At 30.9% G+C, this 18,800-nt stretch overlaps 1 protein-coding gene across 47 annotated transcripts in view; it reads right to left on the bottom strand.

Annotated features, from left to right (window-relative positions):
* Window positions 1–18,800, bottom strand: part of PTPRD (protein tyrosine phosphatase receptor type D) — a 2,173,792-nt gene that overhangs the window by 1,173,621 nt on the left and 981,371 nt on the right. For all 47 annotated transcript variants that reach the window (XM_072728319.1, XM_072728317.1, XM_072728336.1 and 44 more), the window contains one exon: window positions 3,609–3,658. The gene's annotated coding sequence lies outside the window, so the exon portion shown is untranslated. The remainder of the gene's footprint in view (window positions 1–3,608; window positions 3,659–18,800) is intronic.

Below are 18,800 nucleotides of genomic sequence, written 5' to 3'. Positions count from 1 at the left end.
AATAAATAAAATCTTTAAAAAATTTCACTATTATATTTTTAAATAAAGACTAATTATTAAAAACAACCTATTATATATATATGGTTTGCTTTTGTACTTTCATTGTTTAAGAGTTACTCCAAAGTTAATGAAATGGCTTGTGTTATGGACCCAGAGATTTTTTTTAAATGGTCAAAATTGGGTACGTGAATATGAAATTATTGAACTTTCCATTTTAAATGATTTTCTAATTATGTTTCATTACGTTTCTTAAGTATTTCAACTATTCTGGAGACAGTTGAAGGTATTTAAGTCAAGATGAATACTTCAAGGGAAAAACACATGCAATTCAAACCATGCATAATAGAACAAAACAATCTGTAGCAAACATATACACATTTGCATAATTGACTCCGAATTTTAAGGAAGACTTAATACTGATTTTTACTATTTATATACTATCTATATTTATATATTTACTATTTATATATATAAATACTTATATAAATATATATATATTTATATATATAAATATATATATATATAAAATACTCCGAATTTTAAGGAAGACTTAATACTAATTTTTACTATTTATATACTATATATTTATATATTTACTATTTATATATATAAATACTTATATAAGTATATATATTTATATATAAATACTTATATATTTTTACTATTTATATACTATATATATTTATATATTTACTATTTATATATAAATACTTATATAAGTATATATATATATAAATACTTATATATTTACTATTTATATATATAAATACTTAATAAATATTTATATATAAATACTTATATATTTACTATTTATATATATAAATACTTATATAAATATTTATATATATAAATACTGATTTTTACTATTTATATACTATATATATTTATATATTTACTATTTATATATTTATACTATTATTCCTATCAAGCACAAAACAGGTATGTGATGGACTTCTGTGTTTGTCATGGAAAATTTTATACATATACATGTCTGTACATAAATCTCAAGGCAAACAAAATCTCAATGTAGTACATTGAGTTTTTTTAAATGATTCTGTAGATTATTTTTCAGGCTTTACTTAATATATGCTGGAAATAAATTCATATACATTAAAAGTTAAAGTCAAATTGTGATTTTGTTATGCTGCTGAATATTCATTTCAAAATTATAATTGATGGCCACATAACTGTGGTGTGTGACACAGAGTAGACAATACATAAATACATATCTAAATTTTATAAAATCCTACAAATTGCTTATAAGTAGCATTTAATTATTAAACAGACATCAGTCTCTTCATATTTATTTATGAATTTTACAATAAGTTAAAATATACACAGAGTAATTAAATTACTATTCTAATGAAAAGCTATCCAACAAACTATCTTAAATACAAGGTAATAAGAATATCCTTACAATTTAACAATAGAACAATATACTTAAAACCTGAAGAAGAATAAGTATAAAAGGTTAAACAACAAAGCTTTTAGAGAAACCATAGGAAAATATCTTAGCAACCATGGCAAAGGCAAATATTTCTTTCTTTTTTTAAATATTTGTTAAATAGGACACAAAAAGCCCTAATCAGACAAGAAATAAACCTAATTGAGAATTTCTATCCATCAAAAGATACCTCCAGGAGAATACTAAGAAAATCCAACAAATGTTTTAATATATAGCATAAATATCCAGTGGTGTTCCAGAAAATGTTTACCAACTAATTTTCCTGTTTTTTTGTTTTTTTTCCTCTGTTTGTTTGTTTTAGTGTGTATGTGGTGTAAAACCTTCTACTGAAGCAGATTTTCAAACTACCACGCAGCTCTCAAAATTCCTGACACTTTAACAGTTGGCTGTTGTGAATCAGCCAGCTCCATCACAGAGGATTTAATACTCATTATATACATAAAATAAAAAAGGATACAAAGTACAGTAGAAAAAGGGCAAGTCTTAAGACTTCAAAAAGGAGAATATTCATATGACAAATAATCATCACAAATATGACAATCATCAAAAAGTGTTTAATGTCATCAAACTTCAAGATATTCAAATTAAAATATTTCTATAAAATGGCTAAAAATAGAATGGCTAAAATAGAAGGATAAAAAATTCTAAATGTTAATGAGAATATGGACCAACTGAACTCTCACATCCTGCTTTCAAAAATCGATAGAACCACTTTGGCAAACTATCAATATCTACTAAAGCAGAACATATGCATAGCCCAAATATCTAACAAAATACATGCATGGGTTTCCTAAAAGACATGTTCCAGATGTCCATATAACCACTATTTATACAAGTCAAAGTCTAGAACTACCTAAATGCTTATAAATGGGATAAAGGATCATAATTTGGTACATCTACACAGTTAAATACTACACAACAGTGAAAATGAGTGGTTTTTCATTGCATATAATCTTACAAATGTAATGCTGAGCAAAAGAGGCAAAGTAGTAATTCTATATAATTTCATTTATAAGTTCATTTATGTATATTTGTAAAATATAAGTTAAAACTTAACAATGCTTATTGGGAATAAAATTATTGCTCTATGCATATTCAAATAATGTGTTTCATAAAAAATTTCTTCCATTATTAACAGAGTCTGGTTGGTAGAGCAATGGAATTTCCCCTTGTTTCTATGTGACACTTGTCTTTAACGATCGTAGATTGAGTGTCTCAAAAAATGTAATCAAGGCATACATCTTATAATGCCCAGAGGTGGTTCCTGCCTATAGTCACTTAAAATTTTTTTTCAAGATACATTTCAATACTGCTGTATCACCAAACCAACAAATTTACTTGATCATCTCTGTGTTTTTTAAGACATCATTTACTCAAAAATATAAAATGTATAACACAAATATCCACGTTATCTGCATTTTATATACCAGTTACAAGCTAAATCTTTATTATGCATACTATTAAAAAAGAGATAAACTTAAAAATTATCTTACTAAAATAACACAAATTAAATTATGTTTATTTACATTCTGTACTAATCAATTATAAGTGGAATCCAGATTCACATTTTTAACAAATGTTATTGCATACATGAACCAAATCATTAACAAATTAATAGGGCCATAAGATCACCTTAGAAGTCACTGATTACTTCTTATCATTTCTATTTCCATAGTTACATATTTTACCTTCACCTTTCTAAAGATCCAATATCGAGCTTTCATAGAGGAATCCAATTTTGATAAATCTTGACAGGTGATAAAATAAGTTTTCCTTTCGATAACTCATCGGCTCTCTTCATTACCATCAAATGGACCTCACTACAAAAATTTTTAATCTATAAAATTGTCATTCATGTCCAAAGAACTTTTTTCAGTGGTATAAATCTTACCGTTCTGAACAATGCCTCCAAATTCACTTAGAAACTATCAAAGACTATTTCAAATAACTATATTATTATAATCCACCCAAGAACATAAACATTTGATAGAAAACATCACAGGGTTTCTTCAACATTTATTAAAAGTATGATAAAGTATCAAGAGAATTATGCAAATTACCTTTATATTTATTGGATATTATCAAGCAGGGATAATAAAGGGGGAAAAAACTCTTAAATTTACTCTATTAATTATAATCTTACCATAAGCTCACAGGTTAGGAATTCAGAGAAAAAGTTCACCACCCTGAGACCTAGAAAAGCATAAACAAAAATATTTTCCATCAGTACTGGCATCGCATTTTAATTCAAGCATCACAAAATGTTAAATAGTGATTCAATATTATGAAAAATCTTCATTGTATGAGTAATTATTATACACATAATTTGACAAACAATTTTGACTACAACATTCCTCTGAAATAACATTATCATTACTCAGCTCACATCAAACTATTGTGATTTAAGATTAATTACTCCAAGTTGAACTCTTTAAAGCAGCAATGACAAACAAGTAGAGAATTTTTATTGTCTCTTTTGTTTCTTGTGGAGCTCTGGGTGATGAGCACATTTGCAAGCAAAATTTATTTTGCATATATTACAGAAACTTCTAAGTTACAGTCATTTAACAGTTTCAAATATATGCACACCCATATGCACATGTACATGCTACGCAAGTGGGTGTGCACACATGCATATGCAAACATGGTTATCATACTACAATCCTATATTTATCTTTGTCTTATATGTTTAAATCAATGGAGAATTTATAACTTTCCATCAATATAAATATTATCTATTGTGATTTTAAAGGCTGTATAATACTCCATAGTTTGTTATATACCTTAAATTAAGATATTTGATTTAATAATAATACTATATGATATTGGTTAATATTACCATCTTTAAATTGAGTCATTTAGTTAGCATCATATGCGATCATATTTAATAGTTAGCTTTGCAAGAGTTTTAATATTTTGATGCAGTAGTAACTTACTAATTAACATATATTTATTAAGCCCTTGAATTTGTTTACTTCTAGGTAGATTCTGCTCTATATGAACACAAGAATAAATTGGAGATTTAATCTTTCACATTAGTGAAGAAATTAGTGACCTTTATAAACCCTTTCGAAAACTGTGAATGACTGGTATATAGGCAGGTGCTCCACTGTGTAATGCATTATAATTTAAGTTAATAGAAAAGACAAACCAAAAAAAAAAAAAAGAAAGAAAGAAAGAAAAGAAAGAAAGAAAGAAAGAAAGAAAGAAAGAAAGAAAGAAAGAAAGAAAGAAAAGAAAAGACAAACCTTAATAGATTGAATCTATATGTCAATGCCTTAATGAGTGGGGTTGTTTTTAAGGATATGTTTTTCTCAAAGGTCTATGTATCAAATTATTCTGTTTTCTAATATAATTGAAAGAAATGTTGTGTTAACATAGCTTATCTCTCAAAGAAATATTTAACTCTTAGGAGGATTTATCACATGTAAAAGTGATTCTGATACTAAAAGAACCACTTGAGGAGTGAAATAAAATGTTTCTAATATCCTTCTGGTGAAACGTTAGCGGAAAACAAAAAATCACGATCTCTGAGGTGTGAATGTTCACATTAAAATTTATTATTCTTATTCTGCCAATCGAAATTCGTGTGTGGAGTAAAATCTTTGACAATTAATGCTCAGATATTCTTGGTCAAAGTCACTGAGCTAACTTGACTGCTTTCTGAGTCTTTGATTCTCAATCCATTGTATTTCACTCCAGTTATCCGTCACTAGTCCAGGTCTCCTTGTTCCCAAGTTGATAGACACTGTTCCTTAGACTTTCACAGATTTCTCTCCTGTGCATTGTTTTTACAAATTCCAGTGCACATGGATTAACCTTGTGAACCTGCTACTTACTCACTCTTGTGTTCTGCTTTTATTTTCCCTGCAGGAACAAGGATTGAGACATTGACTTCAAAAGATCTACTTCATGCTAATGCTCGCTAAAGAAGAAGCCCTCCTCAAGAATCTAGTGTGATCTAAGTACTTCTACTTGAACAAGTCAATCAAGAAATTATATATGTTCTGCGTCCTCCTCCTTTCTTATCAAGAGATGCATCAAAATAAATTTGGAGTAGGTGTTAAAGGGTTAAGTGTTAGAATCTACGTTTGGCTGAAGCAAAGTATCATCATTCTAGAATGAACTCCTTAGATACATATATTAAAATTTTTCATTGTTATTATCATGTTATTATTAAAGACTTAAAGTCAAGCTTTAAGGTTTGACATTATAAAGCAGGAACAATAATTTCTTGTAGCACTATCAGATGCTAGATTACTCCAGCAGACACTATGTTGCATATTTGCAATATTAAATTGACAATTTTACCTAAATAACAAAAATTTAACATAAAAAGTGCACAAAGAAATTTCTGTCCTCTAGTTATATCTAGAATGCTTATCTATATCTGAATGTGAATATTCAAATAACAGTAAATCCAAAGAACATTCTTGTTTGTATTTTGGGTATTGTTATAGTGATTAGAAAGTTAGACCCTCATACAGTAAGTCATGACCCGTGAATAAATTCAGGAATTCCAGAAATGATATTCAACACACTTGGCTGGTTGGTCTTCAAAGGGAAAGCCAAGCCAGAGAGGTGATTGTAGGCATATTAGAAAGCCAAAGCAGAAATATGGCTTACCTAACTTTAACCTACTTTAAAAAAATAATAATTTACATGGCCTGACTCAGGCAAGAATACTGAGTATTGGGACATAATTAAAGGAGAGAAAATAAATTTTAACAGGATGTAGATAAGATAACTATTCTTAGGGGAGAGATTGGTAGTGAAGGATCAGTAATTAAACGGTCCTTGACATTGGTACTATGTTAGAATTTTATCATTGATGCATTTCAAGAAATTTTATTTCATAGATAAGATTCTAGTAAATATATTTGATCAGATATACTCCTTTCATTTGTACTACTCGTCTATGTGGGGATAGCCATTCAGAAAGAATTTTTGCTGAGCAAAGTAAGCATGCCTCAGCAAAATTGTAATTTTGGTAATTCTGAAATTCTAATATCCTACACCTTTTAGAAGTCTATAAGGCTGTCAAAGTACTGCAGAAGTCTTGAGAAGTTGTACTTGAATTAGTATTTCTATAAATTAACTAATGCTATTAATGAGTGCATTTATCAGATATGTGACTTGGCATTTGGAGAAATTCATGGAATCAGCATTTCAGATGTTAATTTTTCTGTGATACTAAAAGGAATTTGACTGTGGTATCTCTTTGTGGCTCACTTTTGCAAGGAATTTCAATATTTCAGAGGAAGTGGAAGGAATCATAATTTTGAAATGATTTGGTAACCTAAAGGTTGTGAAATCATTTTAAATAATTATAGAAAATGTTAAAAAATAGTAAATAAATTTAAACATAGTTTAATGCCTTTAGGAAAATCATAGTTAATCAGCAATGGATAATAAATAGCCAGTGCTAAGATTTCTATACTCTACATTGTTTGTTCTACATTGATTCTCACAAAAGTTCTTGTATTAGTGATTATTTTCCATTTTCAGAAAAGACATTGGAAGCTAACAGTTGATTGAATAAACTCCAAAATGTCTTACTGCTAGTAAATTGTAGAGTCAAAATTCAACCCAAGCTTAATTACATTCAGAATTCCAATTAATTTATGTATCAGGGTAGGATAATATTAATAGATAACATTTATTGAACACATACCATATGTCAGGTACTGGGCCAGTTATTTTGTATTATTAACTCATTTGATTCTTACAACTGTATCTTTTTTTTTAATTAATTTTTATTGGTGTTCAATTTACCAACATACAGAAAAACACCCAGTGCTCATCCCGTCAAGTGCCCCCCTCAGTGCCCGTCACCCATTCACCCCCACCCCCCGCCCTCCTCCCCTTCCACCACCCCTAGTTCATTTCCCCGAGTTAGGAGTCTTTATGTTCTGTCTCCCTTCCTGATATTTCCCAACATTTCTTTTCCCTTCCTTTATATTCCCTTTCACTATTATTCATATTCCCCAAAAGAATGAGAACATACACTGTTTGTCCTTCTCCGATTGACTTATTTCACTCAGCATAATACCCTCCAATTCCATCCACGTTGAAGCAAATGGTGGGTATTTGTCATTTCTAATTGCTGAGTAATATTCCATTGTATACATAAACCACATCTTCTTTATCCATTCATCTTTCGATGGACAACTGTATCTTTTGAGATGAACTGAGTTGTTCTTTACAATACGTTCTTTTATTTATTTTTTAAACACAGAGATCCTGGCTTCAGAGGCTGTGCCATGTATGAAACATACATTATAGTCTCTACATGATATTTAATCATTATGAGTATTCTTGCAATTGGCATTACAATGCACATATTTACATTTTGGGGGGCATCATGTACATGTAATTACACATTCGTTATATATCTACTATCATCTTGGTTGGTTGGTCCTAGGTAAAAATAATGATAGCATTTATTGAATATATAGTGTGTCAGGAAGTATGTTTTTTTTTAAAGATTTTATTTATTCATGAGAGAGAGAGAGAGGCAGAGACATAGGCAGAGTGAAAAACAGGCTCCCCTGGGGGATCTTGATGTGGGACTGGATCCCAGGACCCCAGGATCACTCCCTGAGCCCAAGGCAGATGCTCAACAGCTGAGATACCCAGGCATCGCAGGAAGTATGTTAAGTGCTGTAAATTCATCTCATTTTATCCCTATAGTAGTCCTAACAGGTATTATGGTCACCCTTGTCACATAGATAAGAAAATTAGCTAGAAAGTTAATAAATGTACCCAAGATCACAAAGTAAAAGGCACAGCTGAGTTTCAGACACAAACTCTCTCACCCTATTAGTTTGACACAGCATAAAGATGCTGATTTTTCTAATGGGAAGGAAGTCTGAAAGAAGTTAGAGGCTCCCATTGTAGTTTATTTAAAAAGAAACTTATAACTTCAACTTCTTAAAGCAGGGCTTTGACTACACCCTAATTTCTAAAAAACAAATATAGAAGAATAGCAAATAAGTTAAAATCCTTCCAGTCTTACAATGTCAATGCATTAGGATTAATTTTAGATAGTGACAGCCCCTCAGTGTCTAGCTCATTAAATGTTAAACTGAAACTATACATTATTTATCAGACATGCCAATTTCTAGAATTTTCTGCCAATAAATTTGAGAATACATAAGATTTTTCAAAATATGTAGATTTCATGTAATATATGCACAATTTAGTATAGTTATCAGAAACACTTAGAAAATCAGCTAGCCTTCTATTCATTTAGAAAAATGCAGATAATGTGTTAAAAAAAAACAAACAACTTTGAACTCTCTCTACTTTCAAGACTACCAAGTTTATCATCCCAGAAGCACATTCTTATAATTATAGGCAAAATGTTTGGGGAAAAAAATAGGTTGTTTCAGTGAAATCTGTCCTATATTAAACTCTCAATAAATAAATAATGAAAACCTAAATACACCAATAAATAAATGATTGATGGATAGGACCAAAGGAAGAAAGCTGTCTTGCAGTAGGTGCTACATTTTACTTTAGCTCAGTACCCATACTTCCTCAATGTCTTTTTCAATACCTAGGTCATTTTTTTTCCCAAAGCAGATTTTAAACCCTAGGAAAGTTGGAATGACCCGTAGTGATGGATTTTAGGACTATCAATACATCTCATGATTAGGATCTATGCAAATCTGTTGTGTAACTATAACTATGTATAACATATATAACTGCAATATTGGTTTAACAGTGCATGTGTTTTTCCAACAGATATTTACTGAGAACAATGTGTCAGCCACTGTGAGGTTACAGTAATGAACAATACAAATAAGGCCTATTCTCATAGATGTTACAGCCTGGTTACTGATACTGTATTTAACAATGTCATATTTTGTTGCCACTATCAAAACCCACTAGATATTCTGCCATAAGTCTAAATTTTTTGTAAGGATTGCTCTCTAGATACTTCATGTTCCAGCATAATAAGCTTTATTAGGTTCAAGAGGGTTTAACATTATGGCAGACCATTCTAGTTATTCCCCATCCATATAATGTTTTTAATAAGAGAACCTCTGATTTTAGCTAGGCTCATGGCATTTGGAACAAGACTACGATCCTTAGACTTGGTGTCCTAAGACGGGTTCTGGCAAACATGTATGTGGAAGTGGAGTGAGTGACTTCTAGAAAGTGTCACTGAATGTAGAAAGTATGTGGAGAGTATCCTCGTCCCTTTCTCCCATTCATTTCTCACGGAAATGCAGAATAAACGCCTAGGGCTCCAGCAGTCACTTTGTATCAGGACAGACTGCCCTCACTTCCTTGCTCTGTTAAACCCCCAAGCAGAGTACTAAAATAGGAGGAGACTGGATCTTGATCAACAGTGAGTGTTATCTCAGGCTTGGAAGGGTTAGCTTTTGAGTATGGGCAAGAAAGAAATTCTATAGAGACAGAAAATAGATTAGAGGGTTTTAGGGACTGAGGAGTGAGGAGGATGGGAATGACTGCTAATTGGGTACAGAACTGCTTTTTGGATAATAAACACATTCTAAAATCAGTTAGTGTTTGTACAATACAAAATATAATAAATCCACTAAAGTGTACACTTTAAAAATAATACAAAGAATGAATTTTATGGCATGTGAATTATATCTTAATAAAGCTTCTATTAAAAACACATGTGCCTCATATCACTCTATTAGTTTAATTTGATCTTAAATAACTTGGATACATTTTAATGTGTTAGAAAATTGGGTAGCATATTCTTTCAGAACTCAAATTTGTTTGAATTTATTAACTTCCTACTATGTATTAACATGTCTGTAGCAATTAAGGGAAATAAAAATAACACAACAAAAAATAGTCTGTCTTCCATAATCTACAGTCTACTGAAGAAAGAGGCTATTTGTGAATTAACTAACACCAATACCAAATATTAATCATCCAGGGCTTTTGAGAGGATTTTATTATATATGGGAAGCCATTTGAAAACTACTAAATAAAAAAATTCATGAATAGAAAACCAAAAAGTTGCTAATAAACATTATAGGCTGAAATTTGTGTTTTAGCCTGTTGGTAGTGATACCTTTAAATAACTTGGTAACTAAATGAATATCTGTTTTGAAATTGTGCTTACAAAAAACCAAAATGTTAAAAAACACTAAATAAAGTTTTACCCTAGTGAAAAAAGTATAAAAAGTAATTATTACAAATATTTTTGGTGTCAAATAGTTAAAGAAGCAACATTATACAATCCATTTTGGTGGTGTGGATTTAAATCTTTTAATCTAAAATGTGTATATGCTTATGTGTGATAGTCTGACTCAGAAAACACTATTCTGAAAAATGCCTCTCTCTAGTATTCAAAAGATTGAAACTTTATTAAACATGTTTCCTTTCGGGGCGCTTGGCTGACTCAGTCAGAAGAGCATGTGACTCGATCTCAGGAATGGGAGTTAGGGCCCCATGTAGGGCATAGAGATTACTTATATAAATAAAACTCTAAAAAAAAATGTTTCCTATTTTGTGGAGATGATTGGCAACAATTACCTCAAACTATAAATGAGAACATAACAGATCTTCAAACTTTTCACAAATGGCACCATTATAATTTTCCTAAGTTAACATTCAACCACACTAATTTACGAAGCTTCAAAAAATAACAATGTCACCGTAAAAGTTGTCATGCATTCACTGTATTGCACACCTGAAACTAATATAACAGTGTATATTAATTATACTGGAATTCAAAATATAATTAAATTCAAAAAAAGGAAAAACTATTGCCATGCTATAGATACCTTTACATTTGAGGAGAAATGTAAATTAATTGTAACACTGAGCAAAATATAATGATTTTTAAGTTACTGGAGATGATTATACTGGAAAATCTGTAAGAATGTGTAAAAGTTCACAGGACTGACTTAACCTTTATGTGAATTAATTGGTTACTATAGCAACATTAATTTTCATCTCACTTCAACTATTGCAGAAGCTCAAATAAGCTTTGGAGCTTCATTCAGTTTTATATTCACTGGATATATACTAAAGTTGGAATGCTGAATCATATGGTTATTCCATTTTCATTTTTTTAGAAAGTTTCATATTATTTTTCATAGTGACTGTATCAATTTTCATTCCCACCTACAGCACACAAGTATTCCCTTTCCTCCACATCTTTGCCAACTCATATCATCTCTAGTCTTACTAATATAGCCATTCTAACAGATATGAGGTGATATTTCGGCATAGCTTGGTTTTCATTTGTGATGTTGAGCATCTTTTCATGTACCTATTGGCCATTTATAGATCTTTGGAAAAAAATGTCTATTCAGTTCCTCTGCTTATTTTTAAATTATATTTTAAAGTTATGGTTATTGAGTTATGTGAATTCTTTATATATATGGAGATCAAATAAATGGCTTGCAAATACTTTTGCAAATACTTACTTTATCAAATAAATGGTTTGCAAATACTTTTCCCATTATGTAGGTTGCCTTTTCATTTTGCTAATGACTTCCTTTGCTGTGCAGAAGCTTTTTAGTTTGATATAGTCCCATTTGTTTATTTTTTGCCTTTGCGGCTTTTGCTCTCAGTGTCATTAACCAAAAAACACTTGCCAAGACCAAGGTCAAAGAGCTTTGCAGTGAGTAAAAGGGAAAGCTTCAGGTATGCTCTGAATGGAGGTTATTAGCGTAGAAAAACTGGAGTGGGCTAATTACAAGAAGAATATCCTATGTAATTGGTTTGGGAAGCATTTTGGCTTTCTTCAGTTTGTTAGGACTTGGAAGTGTGAAGTGAAGGGTGGGGATTCAAAATTAAGGAAATTGACTGTCATTCTCCTGAAAATGTCCCAAATTTCCTGGACTTTCCTGACCATGCTGACACAATGCTGTAGAAGTCGTGATTTGTCTTCTTAGGCTTGTTGGTCAGGATTCTATTATTATATGTGGTCTGGCTGTTGTCCATTTGTTTATTAGTTTCACATATCTTATTCTTGATTTCCCCCCTTTAATTACAGAAGCATCTCTCAACTCAGCCACTAGTTACATTTTATGCTGCATTATATAGCGTTGAGGGCAGATTGTCTAACCCTCTCATTATCAAAGAAGAATATAATATTTGAGAAGTATATAGGTTCAATTAATATTTTATACAATAAAATATATATAATGGCATAGTGGGAATTATTCTGTGGTTATGAATATGTAGTAAAATTATAATTTTATGGGTTGAGTTTTGTGTACCATAGCATGTTATTTTAATGTTGAAAATATTTCATTAAACATTCTTATTCTTCTAGTTGCCAATAGCCTGTGTGAAACATATAGAAACTATATTAAAGATAGTCCAACATTATTTCCTTCAATTCTATGAGGCAAAACACCCGTCTTTCAACTACTTAATACCTGGTTTCTTTCTTTATTCTTTTTTTAAATAGAAAAACACACGGACATTTGCATATTTAGCTATCACTTCTACTAGATAGGTTGAACATTGATAAATGAAAGGGATTAGTGAGATACCATGTAAGTTTATAACCTTCTTTACACATATAGGTGTCCTTATATATGTGCAACAAAAATGGAAGGAAAATATTTACTTAAAATATTAAATTTTAGTTGTATGGCATCTGGCAAGTTATTTAACTTACTGAAGCTGTAATAATAATAATGATTATAATTGACAATAATAATGATCACAAATACATAAGAATTATAGATGTCTTAGAATTTTTCATACACTGGTCAATTTAATTAATCCTCTTAGAAACCCTAAGTAGTAGGGCACTTCTATTATATCTATTCTATATATAAATTAACTGAGGAACACAGCAGCTAAATAACTTGCCCAAGGGCATAGATCTAGTTAGGTGTGGACTCTGCTAATGATACATTTTTGTATGCTATCAGAATGCATATGAGGTAATTTAGTTGAAGTGCCCACTATGGTGAATGATTCTTGGTAGCTGCCCAATAAACATCAGTTTACTTCTTCCAATTTAGTAGGAGTTACTATAGTACCTCTCAAACTTGAGAGCTCATCAGAATGGTTTGATTATCCAGTTATCTGGGCCATGCCCCCAGAACTTCTGATTCATTAGGTGAGGAGTGGAGTCCCCAGATTTGTATTTCTAACAAGTTCTTTTTTTTTTTTTCTAACAAGTTCTTAATGGCTGTTGATGTTGCACCCCACTTTAAGAATCAGTGCTTATTAAATAAAGGGAATTGCACTAATGTAATCCTGGCCTCTCAAGGCTCACAATCTCATTAAGACCTTGTTTTGAGACTTTAAGATTAACACAGAATAAAAATAGAATACATATAGATTGATTAGTAAAGCAAAAGCATAACCATGTTAGTTATTTACATTTTTAATAATAAAATCTGGTTAAGATTTATAAAATAAAACCCAAATGGAAATAAAGCTCAGTTGGCTAAATACATTATGCCAATCACCTACTGTGGGGTATTTGCAATGTTTTTATTTGCTAAAATGCATTTACAAATTAAAATCATACAGCAAATACTGTTCTATTAAGCATTTATATTATGTATATATAAGTATTATACACATAATATGTATTATATTATATATGTATAGGTTATTCAAGGTACAGTATATCATGATCATTTGAATATATTCTATTAGAATGTGCTTTGCATAAGGAAGGGCAAGGATCTTTGTTCCCTCATTTAACATATCCCAAATTCTCAGAGCAGAACCTAACGTGTCAAAGCTGCTGCTAAATATCTGCACATAAATCACTAATTCTTTTGGTTAAGAAGAATTATAGAATCAAAAGATATGAATGGTTTTACAGCTCTGGATTGGTATTAGCAAAATGACCTCCAGAAAGAATGTACCACCTTCTACTCCCACTACCCCTGTATGCTTCTGCCTATTTCCATTGCTTATAAATACTACTTCATATATCTGCCAATAGTAACAATTACTGCTACATGTGTTTACCATATGTTGTTTTTCAAATTTTAACATCTCTAAAATCAAGATGCATGCCCAATGGGATAATTTAGCTTTTTTTTCCCCTTTGTAGAGCTCTATAAAAATAATAATTTGTCTTACAGCTCATGGCATTCTAGATTCAAAAAAGAAAACTCCAGTGACACATAAATCTTAGTACTGTATTTGTGAATACTAGTCATAATTACTTCAAAAGCTATCTAACACTGTTAAACATTTTGAAATATCACTGAAAACACTGTGTGCTGGATGTTGTCATAGAGCTCTGATTAACTACCTAAGAAATATTCTATTTTTCCGTGGGCTTCCTGATGAATCAGAAACAGATGACCTGTCTTAATTACTATAAATCAGTGTTGCTTGTCCTATATTTGAAAGAGATAATAGAAATGGAGAATATGTCACCGAGTTTAAATTAACAAAAAAAAAATGAAAGAAAATATATATTAGGAAATAAGTGAAAAAATGAATATATCTATAATCAAAAACTCCTCATTTTTTCTATGGAATAACATGTCAAAGTTTATCTGCCATATGCTTTCACTGTGTGCTGTTTTTACTCTCAATATTAAAAACAAATCACATATCAGATAAAACTATTGTATTTTTTCTCACTATTACATGATTTTCAATACTTTAAATCATTAGGAGTAAATATAACTCCAATGACCTAGAAATAAGAAAGATGAAATAGTATGGATTGCTTCCAATGACCAATTAGCATCATAAGATAGTCAACTTTACTAATAATGTCTAAAAATTAAAATTGGATAAATTTTTGCCTCAAAAATGAATATATGTATCTTGCAAAATAATAAAATTATTTTAAGACTCAGTTTCTCTAAATAGAGATACAAAGAGTTTATACTTGATTACAAGGATTAACTGATAAAATGTATGCAAAGTGTGCAGAAAAGTTCTGGCTCATAGTAAGTATTCACCAAATATCAGCTGTGACAGTGATGTTTATATGACTACAGAGAAATATTAGCTTCTTCTTCTCCACTGCAGAAGGGGCAAGGAATACAAATATGCATATATACACATGCATGTGTGTCTAGTGTTATATATGTATTCACTTCCGCAAAGGTTTGAATATTGAATAATCTTCTCTGTAAGGAAAGAGAAACATGATTTTGTTGTTCTTGCTTGGATTTTAATAGTCTATTAAAGACTCCTGTGAGAGAATATGATGAGTGGGTTTTGAGGCAGAGGGAGTACCTCTGAGGGAAATGTTGAGAATGTGGGAGGGAGTCATTACAGATCACAAGAAAGTAGAGGACAAATACCAAGAGATTGAGCATAGGACATTCCCAGTGAGCATTCCCAAAAGCTGAGATAATTGTCCTAGGAAGTTAGAGGACCCTCTGTCCTGAAACTAAAACTAGGGGAGAGCCAAAGTTAAGGTCATTGAGGAAGTTTTTTTAATTTATTTTTTTTATTATTTTTTTGAAGAAGTTTAGTCATTTTTCCACCTGATCATTAGCCTGTATTGAAGGCATGCAGTTATCACCAAAACAATTTATCTCTTCCTCAACACAGCACAGCAACCTCCCCACCCCACCTGACTGTGCAGGAGAAGTGACATCCTTCATGACTACAGTACCCTTTTTATTACCTAAGGAAAATATCTACTGCTTAAGACTCCTGCAGCCTTAGCAAAGGTGTTTGAAGTCTTGGCTATCTATTGGCATAGTAGTGCAGAATAGCACTGTAGTATCTGTATATGAGCAATGGATAGTAGTTACTGATGCAGTTATTACAATTCTATAGTATCCCTGTTGCATTAGAACTGTCAGTTTAGTACAGATTATTTTATAACACAAAGGAGGAACTTAATAAAATAGAGCAAAATGATAAAAGACAAGCATTCAAAGATAAATGAAATTTCCTTAGATACCAGTGTTAAAGTGTTTTGTCAGTTCTCAGATGGGCTATATAATGGAATTAATGCAAAACACTATTCCTATTCCCATTCAGGGCAAATAATTTTTCTCTTTGGAGTGTTCATTATCCCATGAACTTTTTGTTTTCCTTTGGAAAAGTTTGTGTTTTAGGAAAAAAATATATGTATAAAATTAATATATATATAAAATGAATTAAGAATAACCATAGTACTTATGGTTATTTATTTATTTATTTATTTATTTATTTATTTATTGTATTTGCCCATGTATTTATTCATGGGCAAAGGAACATGTATGTGAACATTGTTTATCATTACACTTAAGTTAAATAAGTATTAAATTAGATGGTGTTTATTCTAATGTTTGAGTCAAAATGATGAGTTAAAAATAGGAAATATTAAAGACTTCTTTTGTGAATATTTTTTGAGAGAGAGGCTACATAAAATAACCAGTATGCCAATAGAATAATTCTTATCTGAGTGTTCTACATGTTACATATGTATTATATGTAAATACCTTTATATATTCAATACAGTATTCAGAGGTACCTTTTGTATTTACTTAGTGGTCCTTGGAAGGATGATACTATATTTTTCCATTATTCACTTTATAAAGAACCTCATTTTTTTATTTTAGAAGGGTTAGCTGTTATTGTTAATACACAGAAATATTTTTAAAACATCACCTCATATATCATTTGTGATAGTAGCCTCATTTTTCTAAGACTAGCAAAATGTTGAAGAAATGATTGATTGCAAGTTTTCTTTCATATGATACATCGATAAAAAGCTGAAATAATGTGGTCCAGAATGTGGTTAAATACTAAAGACTATACTATATGTACCATTTCATATTCTTTAAACCAGTATCTAAATAGCCTAATAGGATTACATATATGAATTAGATAATACATTGAATTATTATTAGCTCAAATTCATTCTAAATATTTGAGTACAAAGAAATATAAAAGACAACCTGCCCTTAATTTAAAATCTTTCAGAAGTACAAATTATACATATGATTTAATTTACAAATCACACAAGTAAGTATATAAACTTTATCATTAATAAAATTGAGATCTATTGTTTTGGCAAGACTATTCCATTATGAAGAAACCAGATGGGTCAGAGAAAGAAAGCTTTGAGACTGAGAAAGAAGTAATGAGCAGAAATGAAGATACATTGACTTGTGTCAAAGAAACTGTAGGTGGGAAACTCCCAGTGTCTGAGAAACTAAGGGAAATAATGAGAGAGAGGGATTAGGCCCTTAAACATACCTGGAACTCTAACATGGAGAGGGGAGGAGCACAAGGAGGAGAATCAAAATCATAGTTAAAAGCAAAGAAGTGGACAAAGGCAAACACATGTAACCACCCCCATTGCAGGCTTCCAGCCTATTATAGTAAGAAAGGAAAAAAAAAACATAACCTTAAACAAAACTAAAAATGCTTATCACTAGTTGGTAATGGCATATTAATTGTACTGTTTTAACAACATTTTATATTGTTCCCCCTGATAATTACAGAAATATGCATCCTTAAAGAATTATTGAAAAACAAAAATACTGTAGAGGTGCAAAAATTAGCGTGTGAAAGAATCTTATAAAACCAGAGAAATTCAACAGTACAGAAAGTCAAGAAATAGGAAAAATAAAAAGCTCAATGATTTGTGAAAAATAGAAAACAGAATGATGTGTCATAGATGAAAGTGGAGAAAGTAGTTTCAGTTCAGTAGTACAAGCGGACAGGAAGAGGCAAGTGGACAAGAAATAGATAGGAAGATATAAAGATATGTGGAAAAAATTGGCAGTAAAATAGGGAAATATCAGAATGTTAAATAGAATATAATATGCCAAATACTAAATTTGCAGTGTTGATAAAAGAACAATCTTGTTCTAATTTTCCTTGTTACCGTACTAATATTTTTTTAATATCTTATATATTTTTCTGTTTAAAAAAGATTTATTTATTTGACAGAGAGAGTGCATATGAGCAGGAGGAGAGGCAGAGGGAAAGGGAGAAAGAGAGAGAGAGAGAGAATTTCCAGCAGATTCTCTGAGGAGAGAGGCAGGGCTTGGTCAAGATCTCTGAGACAGAGACCCTGACCCAAGCTGAAATCAAGAGCTGGTCGCTTAACTGATTGAGCCACTCAGGAACCCCTGTCAGCCTCATACATATCATATATATATATATGATATGTATGATGATAAAATATATATTTTTTTTAATTAAAGATTTTATTTATCCATTCATGAGAGACACAGAGAGAGAGAGAGGCAGGGACACAGGCAGAGGGAGAAGCAGGCTCCACGCAGAGAGCCCGATGTGGGACTCGATTCTGGGACTCCAGGGTCACGCCCTGGGCCAAAGGCAGGAGCTAAACTGCTGAGCCGCCCAGGGATCCCATCATCTTATATTTTTCATCATCCCTCCTATTCATATAAAGCTTGTGCACAAAAACAATATATCA

Source organism: Vulpes vulpes, chromosome 12 (assembly GCF_048418805.1).
Source record: "Vulpes vulpes isolate BD-2025 chromosome 12, VulVul3, whole genome shotgun sequence".
Classification (NCBI taxonomy): domain Eukaryota; kingdom Metazoa; phylum Chordata; class Mammalia; order Carnivora; family Canidae; genus Vulpes; species Vulpes vulpes.
The sequence above is the reverse complement of the archived record's forward strand: the minus strand, read 5'-3'. Positions and strand labels throughout refer to the sequence as shown.